This window comes from Cynocephalus volans, chromosome 1 (genome assembly GCF_027409185.1).
Source record: "Cynocephalus volans isolate mCynVol1 chromosome 1, mCynVol1.pri, whole genome shotgun sequence".
Lineage (NCBI taxonomy): Eukaryota > Metazoa > Chordata > Mammalia > Dermoptera > Cynocephalidae > Cynocephalus > Cynocephalus volans.
The window spans coordinates 212,167,271-212,180,472 of NC_084460.1; the positions used below are offsets into that span (position 1 = coordinate 212,167,271).

General features: G+C 32.7%; 1 protein-coding gene across 1 annotated transcript in view; it reads right to left on the minus strand.

Annotated features, from left to right (window-relative positions):
• Positions 1-13,202, minus strand: part of LRP1B (LDL receptor related protein 1B) — a 1,457,254-nt gene that overhangs the window by 1,394,779 nt on the left and 49,273 nt on the right. The window lies entirely within an intron of this gene.

Genomic DNA, 13,202 nt, shown 5'->3' on the forward strand with positions numbered 1-13,202 from the left:
TATCATTTGTTACCCTGGTTCAAATGGGGAAAAAAGTCCTCGGGGAAAGACTGAAAATCTTAAAAATTTTAATGGTATCTAAAGGTAAAGATAAAGTGTTTTAAACGTTGTCATTTTGTTCTGTTATTCTTCTTTTCTCTAAGTGTTAATCAGATCAATAATCTTCTGGCAGACTGGCAGTGTAGTGCTTACTCTATTTTGCTGAACATTCCATTACATAAAACCTCAAGAAGTACTGAAAAACCAAACAAATACCTAAACCCAAAATAAAGAAATGAATAAATAAACACACAGAGACACATTGCTCTGAAAAAAAAGATGGGTATACATCATCTCATTTCAGAAGGCAAATAGCTGGATATTGTTTTGTAGCAACAAGTGTGGCATGGTGCATGGGGTTGGAAGTGGGTTTCCATGTTGGTTCTAGTCTATACCATTGATGTGACTCCCAGCAAATAACTTACTCCACCTACACCTCATTTTCCTCATTTGAAAAATGAGGTAAAATACTTTCTTCACCTGTATAGTTGTTTAAAGAACTGAACATAATATAATAAAATAAAGTTTCTGTCATAATTAGAAAATTAATGGTTATTATTTGTGCTACTATTGATACAAAAGTTTTAATCAACACTAAAGAGTAAAGAATATGCAGTAGTTACTTAAAAACAATGTATTCACTCACATGCCTGGACACCACCAAACCCATATTGTTCACCCTGAAATACATTTTTCCGACTGATTTTAGCAAACTCCTTAAAGCATAGTTCAAGACTCATTTCCTTTATGAAATCTGTCCAGATTAAACATTGCATATCAAATCATTATGACAACATTCCTAGAACTTATGTGAACAGATATCTTTTAAAATTTACCGCCAATCAATTTTGGAAGTAGGGAAGGAATAATAAAAAAGTAAAAAAAGTAAAAATATAATAATAAACAGGTTTGGAAGGGGGAATTTTAGCTGGTCAAAACCATCATTTTTCATTAATTGATATCACATCAATTGAATTCCATCTCCTTTTTAATGGTATAATTACACTGGTAGATAATATAGGTATGACATATGGTATATTTTTATTTCAGTAAGATATTCAATAAAGTTTCCCATGAAATGTTTATCACAAGGTTGATAACTGTTAACTAGCGGCCAACAGTATGGAATGAGGACAATCGTGGAGAGGGGTGGCGGTGTCTCCATAGAAGGTGCCCTCATGGCTTTATACTTCATTCTAATCAGTATAATACACCTAACAACATTGTTGGTAATATAGAAATTATGCTGATTAAATTTATAAATAGCACTGAGACAACAGCCAGTCCACTGAATAACAGAATTATATATTTTTAAATGCAAAAAAACCTAAAATTAAAAGCCAAAAATAAGACTAAATTTAATAAGTGTAAAATTTCACACTTAAAAAATGCAGCACAAGTGTGAGATGAATATCCTTAAGGCTATCTGTAAGGCATGGCTGCCAAAATATATTATAGATATAGAAGATACTCTCCAACCCTACAAATAATAATGACCCTAACTCCATCATAGTTTGTTTAAAAGTGTTGAAAATAATTTTGATGAGCATCCTTCATACTGAAAAAAACTAAAAAGCCAAAGTTTGTAGAAGTGGAGATAAAAGTCTATCTCAAAGAAGGAAAACCTCCCTACCTTATTTGTCCTTGGCACAACCAAGTCAAGCTAGAATATTGCCAAATTTTATTACATACTAAGTGGAACCAAAATAGTACCAGAGAGAACATAAAAAAATGACACAAGCAAAAGCCTTATGATCAATTCTCACAAGTTGGTATGCGGTCAAAAGAACTACACCCTAAAAACAGAAACCACTTAACACATAAAGCCACATACATTAAAATGAAATGGTCAAATTAGTCTAAATACCCAGCTCCACAAACTGAACAAAAAATGTTTTATCCAATGTAACATTTTGTATTAAATAAAATGGATGTTTTTGAAGACTGGGTAAGAAAATGAAAAATGCTTATGTAGCAATATCAATTGTAAAATTGGTAGTAAACTTTACATGAGACTATGATTACAACTCTGCTAAAATATGTTCTTTTAAAATAACATTTCTAAAAGTATTTTTAAAGAAAATATTCCAAAACCATAATACTGTGTTTGGGCATAAGACAAGGAGTGATTTTTTTTTTTTATTTTGCTTTTACGTATTTTCTAAATTCTCCTTTATCATTAGAGCAATCATGATAACTTACAATTATTGACGACTATTCTTATATACCATATTTGTTGTTCTACTTGCATTATCTCATTCAATTCATGGCAAAGAGATTATGAGGTAGTTATTCCTAATATCCATTTTTATAGATGAAGAAACTGAGACGCATGAAACCATCTAGATTAATGACTGTGAGCATTTAGTTTTATCATTATTAGTATTAATAATTAATAATAATACCTAGTTGTGAGCCTATTATTCCTAATCTGGCAGTTTATTTCTAAGGTTCAAATTCTTAATCACCCTGCAATATAAGAAGATGCACAGCACAGTCCAGTTTACAAGTCAAAAAATTCTGATTATAGCATAGCAATTTATAACTGTAAAGTCCCTATGCTCTGCATTTTACAGGCTGAGATAACTAGACAACACCTATTCCCAAGGTACTGGTACAATTCTAGCAGAGTGACCATGAACACATTATATAATATCAATGATTCTTAATTCTGTTTTAAAAAATAAGAATACAAACCCTTGTAGAATTTTTGTGATAATTAGAAATAATATATGTAAAATGCCTAAATCAATGATTATAAGCATTCAGTATTATTATTACTGTTGTTGTTATTATTATTAAGTTGTGTGGGAGAAATTATTTTTTTCCATAACAATCTAAATACATTTTCTAACACAAATTTCCTAATTTATTTGTCCCTCTGTCATAGGACATGGAGTGAAGATATTTTAATAAGTGGAGTTTCTTCCCCTGGGCAAGCACTCATTTATCAATCCTGATGTGGCACCAAATCTGAACTCAGCCTCCCATAGATGGTCTGAGATAGATGGAACTCTATGGTTCCACCTATCTCACCCCAGGTATTATACTTTGATATCATTCTGGAGTTTAACCTTCCTTTATAGTTTGGTTTTCTGTAGCATCACTGGAACAAGGTCACACGGCTGGTGACAGTTTCATTTCGCATGTGCTGCTTTATAATGGATAGGGAGGGTTTACTAGGTTTCTATGGTGGAAACACTCTGGCCTTTTCAGAAGAAGAAAGCCTTGGGCTGTAGACCTCCAAACAAAAGCAAATATACACGGCTTTTGAAGGCCTTGACTTCTGGGAATGGAACAAATTGCTGAAATCACTTCTGCCTTGATGCAACAATTCATTATCTCCTAGAAACAGTGGCTTTTAAAGCTGCTAAGGGGCTGCTGTTCTCTTTTAGAAACAGGGAATAATCCCAGTTCAGACATGAATGCTGAAGCCCTCACATTCAAACCTTTAGGTTTGATTTTATTGTATAAATCTGCAATCAACCTGAGAGTAGGATGGAGGTATTTTTATAAAATAAGTTTAGAAAAGAACTAATTTTATTTTTTATACAAAAAACAATAATTTGGCTTTTTATAAAAAGATCTCCAAATAATCCACAGAAAGAATTACTTTTTATTCCCTCATTTTACAATCTGGAAATTATTGAAATGAATAGGAAAGCCTTGATTTCAATTCACGCTTGATAAGGCCTTTTAAACTTTTAACCAGATTTTCTAATGTAAAGTATGTAATAATTTATAAAGGCCATCCTATTTCCCTAGATTTATTTTGATTTCTTTATTGACATAGACAGATCAAGAAAGAAAATTAACCCCTATTTCAGAGATGAAAACCACCTAAGTCCAGAGTGTTACCTGGTACACCTGAGGCCTATTTCTACACAACAAAGAAATGGCAGTAATCATGAATATATAGTGGAAAAGTAACTACAGGATTTGTCTGAATCTAAAGATAGTACTTCCAATAAACCAAAATTTGAATGACAGCATTCTAAAAATTGAGTAGCTGGAAACAAGTCAAGTGTCTTGATTTGTGAAGCATGTATATATCCTCAATCAGTATTTACAAAGGGCAATTTTACTTAGACCAGTGAGAGTAGGGATGAGAGGGTACTAAGGAGAATGAGACTGAGTCAGATTCATGGAGGATGGAGCATATGAAGGAAACTTTGGCATAAATATATATGCATATATAAAATGTATGAAATGTATATACATATATATTATATGTGTGTGTATATTACATGTGTATATATAAATGTATATATATTGAAATACATCTACCTATTTATATATATACTCACATATGAGGGTATATCAATAAGTTCATGGAAAAAAACAGAATTAAAAGATAATATGAATCCTTTCATGAATTTATTGATTTATTCTCAAATATACATATATAGAACAGGCAAAAAGTTAATTTTAACTGAGGCTCTACATTATGAGCCTTATATGAGGCATGGCTTTACTTGTGGTAAATTTATGCTGGAGATTAGATGTGACTTTAACGATGATAATGCCTGGATGTCACTATCTGAACCAGGAAGTCAGTTAGTTGATACTTTCCACTACTATGAAGGTATGAAATGAGGCTACCATGCAACACTCAGGATCTTGAAGTAGTAACCCAAAGGATGTTAAACTAAAAGACCAGTTTATCAAGTCAACAGTCAGTGAAGAGATTATAATGTCAGAAGGGTTCTTTATCGATCCTGAGGAACAGCTATACATGCCTGGTATTTCAGTGGGGGTATATACTGTTATTTAGTTTTCAGAGTGAGGCACAGACTCTTTTCATGGGATCCCCATATGTATAATAACTTGGGGACGTCTTCATTGGGAGATTCTTATCTATAACTCTGGTGTTCATGCCCAGACCAACTGGAAAATGCCGTGTTTCTCCTTGCAATGATTACTATCCTTCTATTTCTAGCAAGATGCTTTTGATTAAAGTAAGTTTCAGGTGACATCGGGAATTCCTGTGTTTTCAAGCTATTTCCTATCCTCAAGGACTGAAGATAGATATTAATTTTCAATCCAGTCTTTATATAGCTTCTTCCCTCTGAAACCAAAAGGAAAAAAAGCTTCTCATCTCCTTTTGTCCCTGGACTCCACTTCTAATCCTTTCTTCTAGTCCTTTAAGCACCAGACAGTATCTTAGTGCATTCACACTTCAAAAGAAGAAAATCAAAAAGAAAACTTGCATACTTTCTCAAAGCACAGTTAATTTTTTATTTTACTATTTGATTACAATAGTTTCAATAAAGCCATGTATCTGTCAGATAAATATTGTATTAGATTTTTTTTAAGTAGTGAAACTTTTAAATTATGTTGTATGATGGTACCCAAAATTAGAATAATTTTATGACTTTTCGGATTCTTTTTTTATCTCTTTTCTTCATAGAAAACATAAGAGCAAAGTCAGTGTTACTACAAAAGATTAATTGGAAAGAGAATTATTGGATTATAATAAAAATAGATTTAGGGAACAAAAAAATACAGAATTTTAAAAATTTTTAAAAGAATCCCATGATAAAAATTTTACATTAGGTATTTCTTTGCTTAAGTAATTATTATATTTGCTTAATTAATTATTATATTTTAGTGTAATTTTTAATCATAAGATTATTCACCAGTTATTAAAATTGTAAACATTTAAGTAGATATACATATTGAAATGATGCTTTCTTTGTACTCTCCTTTTCTACAAGGGAGAAATTGAAGAGATACATAGCAGGTCTAAACCAGTCTGAACTGGCCTAACTTCTTTGTTCTATCCTGTTGTTTTGTAAGAAAACCACCAGAATACCACCTCACTCCCCCTAATCAAAGACTGGGACATAATCAGAATCCGAAAACTGGAACCCTTTCAGCAGTGAAAGGGACATTGTCCAGGAAGATCCAGTGTTGAAACCCCTTACCATATATTTCCATAAATGGCCAAGTTCAAAAGCCTTCCAATCAAAACCTGTCTCACTAATGTCCTTCCCCCAACCCCATAAATCTTGCCCAGACCCTAGAAAAGAGAGACATATTTGAGTTTTGTCTCCTGTCTCCTTGCCAGTCAACCTTTCAATAAAGCCTTTCTCAAAAGCCAGTGCCATAGCATTGGCTTCTATGTATGCCAGGAAATGAGCCCTTGCTCAGTAACAAAATGCTTTATTTATTTTGGGCCTTCTATTTAAGAGAATAGAAGACATATTGGAGAAAAAAGTTAACAAATAAAACATATTAGCACATAAAGTCAATATACTTGCCCTTGGGTTACTTTCTTTAGAAATTACATCACTAGAGGGAATTGGTGAATATATCCTACAGTTATTGTTTGAATTTGTAGCATTTTTTAAATTTCAGATTAAAAGAAGACAACTGTAGAAAATACAACTGAATAACTATGCTTAAAATATAAAAAATAAAATTTAATAAAATAAATGCTATAGACTTATCAACTTTACTGAAAATTTTTTTCTCTTAAGATCTTTCTGAGTCAATGAAGTCTTAGAATATGTTGAATATCAAGACAAATGTGCTGTAAATGAAAAGTTTACCAACCACAGGAGGGTATACAGATATCTCCAAGGACTGCAGGTTATGAGTTACTGATGTGCTAACTGGAAGGCTGTTTCATAACTTAGTAAATAGAGCAGGCTAGATATGGCAGAACTGAAATCTAACTACATCACATTAAGGGTTCTCTATCTTTGTCTCCACCCCACTACAAAGCATTTTCATGGTCAATTACTCCTGAAAAGACTATCCAGAAGAGAGAAATATATTACTAACCTATCTATTCAAAGTTCATCTCAAAAACAAACATTAATGTAAGAAGAGAAAAAGGATTTGAATGTGTGCTAGCAAGCATCTACGCACAGTACTTCCATAGCCTTGAAAATTAGGAAGGCAATAGTTTCATATTTTAGCATCAAGTATTCCTGACTTTATTATTTAAAAAGCACTTTATTGTGTATGATTTTAAATTGTTCCAAATTAACTTTTATATTTAAAACATGGTCATCTTTGTTCCAACATTTTCAAATTTCACAATAAACAGTAATCTTTGTAACTGATTAGAATGGGCTTCATAAATTTTGAAAAACCAAATTACTGATTATGACTTTTCCCCAGTATACATTAATCTCAGTGAAAATCAAATTCAACTGGTATTTTATATGTAATAGAGGAATATAATTTGTTTTTATATTAGTACTAGTCTTGACCTAAGTATTTACAAATCAATACTAATTTCATATTTAATGACATTCATAAATGTCTTTATGTAGGAAGTTTAATTTTTGTGCTGTAGCTACAAATGCATTTTTAAGTACATGGAGAATTTTAAAAGGGCAGGAGAGAATTTAAAGGTGTTATTTACATAAATGTGAAAACCCCTAAAGTGGAGAAATCTTTTATAAAAAACTCCAAACATTTGCTTGACTCTGAAGGACTTTCATACTAAGGAAGCTAGATCCCTCCTAAGAATTGGATATGTGAAGGCTGTCCTAAAAAGAGTTTAAGAACTTGATAACGCTCTTTTGAGTACCACAACCCAGATTCCAATTTAACTTGTTTGCTTTCTACCAACCTCCTAGTCCCCGTGGCCTGTTCTGGATTTTGCCCAAACCAGTGGTTCTTGGAAGCAGCTATGGATTAGGTTGATTGGTTAGCTTTTAAAAACTCACTGTCCAGACCATGCTCTAAAATAAATAAATTAGAGTGTGTGTGTGTGTGTGTGTGTGTGTGTGTGTGTGTGTGTGTTTGTGGTGGTGGTAGGGCAGGTAGGGTTAGCCATCACTATTTTAAAAATATCCCAGATGATTCCCATGTGCAGCCAAAGTTAGAACAACAGCCCAAGAAAATCCATTTTTCTTTGTTTTTGTTCAAATTGTATTCTCCATGGATCCCGTACCCTGCTTCATTTTCTCCTTTTCAGCCTTGTGTGCCTACCAGTTTTCATCTTGCCCACATCCTGCAGGGATATGGGGATCAGGTCTGGCTAGCCCTTCCTCATTCAGGCTAAAAGAGCAGCTGATTTCCTCCTCTCTTAAGCTGTCTTCTTGCCTCTTGTAACCTGCCTCTTTTTTCTTCACTCTTGCACTCTAACCATTCCCCACACAGCAGCCACAGTAACATTTTAATATGAAAATAGCAACAAGTCACTTCCCTAATGAAAACCCTTTGATAACATCCCATTAAGATCTCAGTTCATTAGTGACCCCCCCAAACATTATACCTTCTGCAACCTAATTTTTAAAGTGTCCTTGTTTTGTTTTCTTCATAGCATTTATCCCTAAATAAGTGTTTCTTACTCACTTGCTTGTTTTCAGTCACACCAATAGAATTTCAGGTAACTTGTCCATTTCATCCACCTTGTAACACTAATGCTTAGGACTATGCATGAACGTAATAGGAACTGATAATTAACTGATAATTGCTGAACAGAAGAAAAATCACCTTGATTTCAGACTTCTGCACATCTGGCCATAGCTATCCAGTTGTAGCCCCTGTAGCATGCCCTGCACTATTATTGCAACCACAGTTACCTGTTGGTCACCAGAGAAAATGTATACAGAATGTCTTCACTTGTCATTCTTATCCATAAGTGCAAAATAAGAAACTGAATTCATAAGCCATCCCTAGAGTCTTCCTGAGAATCTCATTTCCTGGTGACTGTCCCCAGGCTCTTTCATTTTTGACCTCTAACATTTCTATGGCAGTGAAAAAAAATCTCCAGACAGATTACATTCCATTAGCTTGGATAATTGAGAGTTAACAAGGCACTATTATCTTTCCAGGTGAGCAAGTTACTTCCCTTAAGCAATTTTTAAAATGTTACAGATTTGGAAATGCATGAATTCATTTAGTCAGCACAGTATAATTCAAGTTATTAATATTTTAGGGAATGGACTGATATCTAGATGAATATGAAACATTTACATATCTCTTAAAATACCTACTTACCAATGCATAATAATACTATTTTTAATATAAGACAGTTTAGAACTCCTTGCAGCCTATCAGTAGCAATCGATATATGGGGATGTGTATGCAAATTGGTTTCACGATATAACCCCCGCCTCTTGTCCTTCAAAAACTTCCCTGTTGACATACTTTACCAAGATTGCTGCAAAGGTATGAAGCAGTCCCTCCTTTTAATTGGTTCTAAATGGGATTTCTTTCAACCCAATAGCTGTGACCAAATTAGACTAGACAAAAATGTCAGTAACTCTTGAATGCAATTTACTTCTTTTCCTAACTGTTCATTTTATGGGGTGGAATTTAAGCAAATACACTATGAAAACGTGTATCTTGTCAGAGAGTTATGTTAAATATTCTGGGAGGTGTTTGATTTCATTTTTTTGAGGCTAGTAGGATTTCCTCCAAAATATCTAATTTCCAGGATGTAATTTATAGTTTCTAAAGCTAACCATACCAAACTCTGCTATCCTGTTATATACAATAGGAAGGGAATGGAGCAGAGGATAGGTTAGCTATGCCTCATTTCAAAGTGGTACCATGGTTGCACTTGGATCATATTTTAAGTGCTCATTTCTGAAAGAGGACTTTCAGAGGAAAGCAATCATAGTGGAGAAGATTCAGAGACTTTAGTTCATATGGTTTTAAAACATGTCATGATAAAACATCATAAATTGCAAAAAAAGACCGATGGCAAACAGGGAAAATATTATTATAAGCTGTTTAAAAGATGTGGCAGTTAGTCTCCCCAGTGTATACTAAGTTCTTATACACCAATAGCATAATAAATATAAATATTTCAGTTTAAAACCCCAATTGAAAATGATCAAAAATCTTAACTCAAAAAATGTAAATGAATCACACACCTATGAGGAAAATATTTAGTTTAAACTAATAATCAAAAAAATGCAAATTAATACAACCATATTTTATCACTTCAAATATTATATAGGGAAAAATGAAAAAAAAATTCAATATGACTACTCAGTCTTGACAAGGATGGATAGAAAATCATGTTCACTGCTAGTGAGTAGGTAACAAGGTAAAAACTTTCGGAAGGGCAATAATTCAGCAATATGTTTAACAATGTTAAAATGTTTATACTCTTTAAACTCCAAAGCTTTTTTGTTGTTGTTAGAACTTAATTCTAAAGTAATATACAGGTATTTGTAAAAGGATGTCATAAAAGAATGTTCACTGCAGTACTACTGATAATAACAAAAATTTGAACAAATATAAATATCCAGATATAAGTAATTGTCTATATAATTCCTGTTCTACCTACAGAGTAGAAGTCATAGAGTGCAATTCAAAGTGTGAATATTCAACTTTATATATTTATTGACTCTTTAATAATTTAACAACATGGGAAATCAAAAAGGCTCAATTAAAAAGCAATGTAAGTATAGTATACACTATATGATTAGTTTTTAAACATATAAAATTGACAGTGTTAGACATAAATATACTTGCATAGAAAAAAGAAAACAGAAAAATCGAATTGGATGACATTTAAAATTTTATTCATGACTTTCCTTTTTCTATATTATTGATAATCAGAACAGCTGTTATTCAATAAAACATTACCTCCAAAAATCCCTGTTAATTATGATTGTCCGCTTTTTACCTTCCTCTGCATTCCTTTTACTGGAATCTTCAGGATTATTAATGTCTCCACAAATGTCAAGTGTTTTAATCAGTATGTTGATATGTGAAAACAAGCTTAGCTGAATTATTAAACTGTGGCTATTTAAATATGTTCCCTTTTCTTAACTCAACCAGCCAGCTCTCCCCAATACAAGGGTCCTTGACTTAAATGAGTTCAAATTAAATGATTTGCCTAGCCCCATGCAAATGCAAAATATGTTGAATTCAACAAGAATAAAGTCCAATTTCCCTAAAGCATTCATCCAGGACTTTTCAATCTTTAATTTCAATTTATTTAACTTAAGCATATTGAGATAATCAAAGTTATAGGCATAAAAATACTCTACTAACTTTTAAATCACAATTAAATCTCTTTGAGATTAAATATATGCATGTATATTCATATACAATTATACACATGTTGTAGTGAGCAGGACTGAAGCCATGTTGGGACCTAAAACCACACAAGTTCTAAAAGATTTTTAAAAGACATAGTTTTTTTCTTGGCATGCACTTCTCTGAGTTCCCTTTTCCCATGGCTTTGGATATTTTGAACATTGGCTATGGGACAAGATGACGTTATTTACATGAACGTAAAATTGTTTTCCATTCAACCTGGAGCTGAGGACTTGTATGTAGTACCCAAACCCTGCGAAACCAAGGAAGACATCAATAAAGCTATGCTGATTCCATACCTCTTGCCAAATCCTGAGCTAACAGCAAAGATGGGAGAAGAAAACAGACCAAGCCTTGGCAAGATCTTGCACCTGGCTCCTTACAGGGAGTCCCCGTGGCTCACAACCTCCTCCCTCCTGCTTTTCATTTTCCCATGTCCTATTCCCTCAAACCCCTCTTTAAAAACATCTCAGTAAATCTGAGTCTTGGAGATGACTTTAGTCTGGCCATTCTCCTTCAGGTTTACCGAAGAGATGGGTTAGCCTAACATCTCTCCTCAGGTCACCAGTATTCCTGAATAAAAGCTGACTTCCATTTTCACCAGCACTTGACATTTGAGTGGTTTGCTTTTGAAAGGGGGCAGGCAGCTAAACCTGTGCTTGGTAACACACACACACACACACACACACACACACACACACACACACACACACACACACACACACCTATTTCTCAGTGTGGACAGGAAAAGTAAGCTATCATTTTTGCCCTTTCAAAGCATTTTATTTAAATGCTTTTAAATGTTTAATATAAAACATTTTCTAGCCTTGATTTTATAAATACAAACCTTTAAGATACAAGTCATGTTAACCCTCACACTGATTAAACAATAGATGAAAAGCAGCAAAAGTTACTGGTAGAAATTTTAAGAACTGTCTCCTTAAGAAGATTTTTAAAATACATTTACAAAGCTATTATCAATTTAAAATTAAAATCACTTAAAAGTCATTGGTGATTTCATGTAACATTTCACATGACCTGGAATCTAGCTTCTCTGGCATGGTTCCTTTATCAGCAAAATCAGCATCACCTGTGCTTGTGAAAGATGCACACTCTCAGGCCTCACCTCTGACCTACATGCATTTCACAAGATGCTTTGCAGAATCACACGTGCACTAAAGCTTGGGAAATACTAAATGAGAGGAAGAAACAAAATGATAATAGATAAAATTTAAGATCAATAAGTACCTGATAAGCTTCTGTGTATTTACTGGTTGAGGAGTCATCAATCTTTTTTTTATTATTATTTTTTAACTAATTCTAATTCAGTTTTACTCCCTTAACAGTTCGTCATAGTTTATTAATCATATTTTTTACTTCATGTTTTCCAAGTCTTTGCAACATACTCCAGAAAGACAATGTGTGAAGGCAAAAAACTTAAGAGAAAAAATTCAAGAGTGACAAATTTGAGGTTATTTTAGCCTTGTTCAGAGTAAGAAAATGGACAAAACAGGTTATAGCTGTATTTATGAATTATGCACATTCAACAGTTTTGCATTTTAGGCAAATCATGTATAAGTTCCTTAAGTGTGTCATTAACCTACATAGGTCCCTTGATAATTTTCAGACATAGACGAAAGCACAATTTCTCCTTTGCCTTTTTTTTCCCAGTATCACAGGAGTATTAAATTTGTAACAACTCAGTACATTTTGCCGTATTTATTTCAGGTTTTTAAAAATTACATACTGCATTGTAAAATCTGCCTTATTACTTCATGCTGTTTTGGCCTCAATAATTCTTATAATTTCAGTACCACATGCAAAAATCTAGAAGTTGGGGAGAATGCTCAAAGCTGAATATAAAAATGCATTTTTTATTTAACCAAATCTTAAGTTCCTCACAAGTTCATTCCAAATTTCATTTATGTACAAACAAATCAAATACATAATTAAATAATTAAAATACTCAATGTTATGAATTATTATTATAAAGTATGTGACAAAATGGGACATTAATAGATGATCACTACACAAAATCTTGAAGCAATAAATTCAACAATTTAATAAAGCATATATTTATATACTTTAAAATATATAATAATTTAAATATATAAAACTTTAAAATATATATAAAGTATATA